This window comes from Neomonachus schauinslandi, chromosome 5, assembly GCF_002201575.2.
Source record: "Neomonachus schauinslandi chromosome 5, ASM220157v2, whole genome shotgun sequence".
Lineage (NCBI taxonomy): Eukaryota > Metazoa > Chordata > Mammalia > Carnivora > Phocidae > Neomonachus > Neomonachus schauinslandi.
Window position 1 is genome coordinate 146530944 of NC_058407.1, and position 4187 is coordinate 146535130.

Below are 4187 nucleotides of genomic sequence, written 5' to 3' on the forward strand. Positions count from 1 at the left end.
GAAAGAAACGAGGCACAGAGTTACATAATGCACAGGGCTCCTGGACCCCGATTATAACACCCGTAATTTGCGATCCTGCCACAGTTACTTGTGGCCACGTCCCTCTCTGCTGACTTGACTCTGGGGTCCCCGACACTGAGAATCCTGGCTTATCCGCACGGTCCCTATTGCCCAGCACACAGAAGTATCAGGTTCTCACTCTCCTTTAAGGCTCAACAGCCATGCTGATTTTGTATGCTCCTCCTAGAGAATCTCCATGAAAAAGTCATTTTCCTCCACCCCTCTTCTCACCCCATCCCTTCAGCTCCAGGTTTTGCTTCTTCCCTTTCTATCCGCATGCACGCATAAACTGCTACTAAAACAGTCCTGGCCTTGTTTTGCTTCTGGAAGCTCTCCAGAAGTGAAAAGGTTTCACATCCGCTTGCCTCAGAGGGAGTCTGACTTCCTGGTAAGCAGAGTGGAAACCTTATACAGAAGTCTGTTACACAAACTTCTGAAATAATCCTTGTTGATGCGACTGATAGAATAAAAAGTCTGAATGAAGTCATTCAGTTGGAATTTTCTCGAAAGTAAGGGTTTACCTTCAACTTAACACTGGCAAACGTCAACACCAGTCAAAGCTATTGGTGTCTGCCCCCCCCCATCACTGTTCATTAAGCAATTCCCGGCAAGTTAAAGGAGAACCACAGGGAAGAGACCTGTGATAAAACACCATCTCCCAGGGTCTTGAACTAGGGTTTCTTGACCTCAGCAGTTTGGGCCAGACAGTCCTTTATTATGGGGACCTCCCTGTGCTCGGTAGGGTTCTAGCAGCGCCCCTGGCCTCTACCCACTAGATGCTGGTAGCACCCCTCCCCCCAGTATGATAAGGAAAAATACCTCCAGGCTTTGTTAAATGTCCCCTGGCAGGGGTGAGGAGGGGGCACGGTTATCCTGTGATGAGTACTGGGATCTAAGCCTAAGAGGACAGGTTCTCACACAAACCACCCACTTGAACCCACGTGATGGACGGGGAACTTGCACCCAGGCTTCCTAGCTGAAATGTTTTAGTTTCATTATTGCTTGACATTGGTAGTTTTATTTTTAAATCTATCGGTTTCAAAGTGTAGGGGTGGAGGGGCGCCTGGGTGGCTCAGTCGGTTGAGCGGCTGCCTTCGGCTCAGGTCATGATCCAAAGGTCCTGGGATCGAGCCCCGCATCGGGCTCCCCGCTCGGCGGGAAGCCTGCTTCTCCCTCTCCCACTCCCCCTACTTGTGTTCCCTCTGTCCTGTCTCTCTCTCTGTCAGATAAATAAATAAAATCTTTAAAAACAAAAAAAAGTGTAGGGGTGGGGACAAGCGTTGGAATGCCCCAAAGGTGGGTAACTGGTGATCATCTTTTTTCATCTTTTAAAGACTGTCATTTCTAGGGCGCCTGGGTGGCTCAGTTGGTTGAGCAACTGCCTTCAGCTCAGGTCATGATCCCACGGTCCTGGGATCGAGTCCCGCATCGGGCTCCCTGCTCTGTGGGGAGCCTGCTTCTCCCTCTCCCACTCCCCCTGCTTGTGTTCCCTCTCTAGCTGTGTCTCTCTCTGTCAAATAAATAAATAAAATCTTAAAAAAAAAAAAAAAAGACTGTCATTTCTAAATATTTTTATCTTCTGCTTAAGCTGTTACCTTACTGAAGTCTTCATATGTGAAAGATCTATCTGGGATTGGCTTTAAAATATTCCAGCGGGGCACGTGGGCGGCCCAGTCAGTTAAGCATCTGACTCTTGATCTCAGCTCTGGTCCTGATCTCAGGGTTGTGAGTTCAAGCCCCACACTGGGCGTGGAGTCTACTTAAAAAAAATCAAATCGGGGCGCCTGAGTGGCTCAGTTGGTTAAGCGACTGCCTGCGGCTCAGGTCATGTCCTGGGATTGAGCCCCACATCGGGCTCCCTGCTCCACGGGAAGCCTGCTTCTCCCTCTCCCACTCCCCGCTGCTTGTGTTCCCTCTCTCACTGTGTCTCTCTCTGTCAAATAAATAAATAAATAAAATCTTAAAAAAAAAATCAAATCAAATATTCCAACAACCAAAAAAAAAAAAAAAAAAGGAGTGGGGTGGCGACGAATCAGCAAAATGTGGCCAACCAGTGACAAACACACAGATTCTTTCTACTCTGTCAATATTTGAAACTGCCCCAAAATAAAATGTTTCCAAAGCCCATGACACGGAAGGAAAATGGCATTATTTCTGGAGTTTGTTTTTCAGGTAGTCTACCTTAAAGGGGGATGAGCGGGTGGAAATGAAACAAGACTGACAAAAATATGGACACCTGTCCCTACTGGCAATGGGAGTTATGTGTCGTGCCTTCTACGCTTCCACCATCTGAGCCACCCAGGCGCCCCTTAAAGTATTTTTTAAAAAGTCTACGTAGCCTCTGAACCCTTCCTTAGAAAGATGACTTAAGGGACCACCAAGCCTTTTTTCTCTTTTATTTAAAGTGGGGCCAATTCTGGGACACCTTGGTGGCTCAGTCAGTTAAGTGTCTGCCTTCAGCTCAGGTCACGATCTCAGAGTCCTGGGATCAAGCCCCCCATCGAGCTCCCTCTCCCTCTGCCTCTGTGCTCTCTTTCTCTCTCAAATAAATAAAATCTTTAAAAAAATAATAAAATAATAAAGTGGGGCCAATTTAGAGCAAGAGCTTACCGCTCAAAGGCACCCAGAACAGCACTCGGTTGTGGGGGGAGGGGGTTCACAGCAGTCAGGCCTGAAAGTCAGTGACAAAAGAAAAGGCCACCCAACGCAAGAACTCTTCCCCATCTTCAAAGAACAGGACACCTTCCCCCCAACCTCTGTACAGGGAAGGTGGGAGAATTAGGCTGAGGTCCCTGTTAGCTAAGAAGGGACTCGGGGATCATGATAATCCACTGAGTTAATAGCCTTGAGCTGTTTCCCCAGAAAGTGCCAGAAAACCTTGAACCTCGACCTCTTAAGGACAAAGGGCTGGTGGCAAAGAGCTGACAACTCAAGTAGGTGATTAAGTGGAAATAAGACACAGGCTCTTTTAATAGCATGAAACACAGGCCTCCTTTACATGGTTCAAGATTTGAGAACGTAATACCAAATGATGGTCAAAAATAGTAGGATAGGGAATTTCATGTTCTTGTAGATTTCTTCCCCCAAAATTGCATTATGAAAAACTGTACACGGGCGCCTGGGTGGCTCAGTTGGTGAAGCGACTGCCTTCAGCTCAGGTCATGATCCTGGAGTCCCTGGATGAGTCCCGCATGGGGCTCCCTGCTCGGCAGGGAGTCTACTTCTCCCTCTGACCCTACCCCCTCTCATGTGCGCTCTCTCTCTCAAATAAATAAAATCTTAAAAAAAAAAAAAAAGAAAAACTGTACACACAGTAAAGTTAAAAATCTTTCTCAATGAACATCACATACCTATGTTCTATAATTAATATTTTGCCGTTTATCACAGCTGCCCATCTTTGTCCATCCGCCCATCCCTCTGTCCATCCATCAATCCACCTTATTATTTTGATAAACTGCAAAGTAAGTGGCAGACATCAATTATAATTCATCAGTTAGCACGTCAGCATGCATATCATTGCTCTAGATTTCAATATTTGTTTACAGTTTTTTTAAGGTAAAATGCAGAAACTTTTTTCCCTTGTAAAATGCACAAATTTCAAGGCAAGTTTTGACAAAGGAGACAGTCCTGTAACCCAGCCCCAGCCCCCCACCTTGGCTAAATACCATTACTGTCACTCTAGGAAGTTCCCTCAGGCCTCCTCCCCAGCCAATCCCTGCCCCACCCCTACCCCTGGCAATCTCTGTCCTGATTTTCTTCCATCACAGCTGAGTTTCACCTGAGAAATACACCTCCCTCCCATTTTGAAAGAAAGAAAAGATAAATGCTTTATCCATCATCTTATTTTTGGATCCAGTTAAAACCTGGCCTCAATTTTTTTTTTTTAAGATTTTATTTATTTATTTGAGAGAGAGAATGAGAGAGCATGAGAGGGGGGAGGGTCAGAGAGAGAGGCAGACTCCCCGCTGAGCAGGGAGCCCGATGTGGGACTCGATCCCGGAACACCAGGATCATGACCTGAGCCGAAGGCAGTCGCCCAACCAACTGAGCCACCCAGGCGCCCAAAACCTGGCCTCAATTTTAAAGTGAGGAAGGATCTGATAAAGTTAATCCAAAAGCCACTTTTC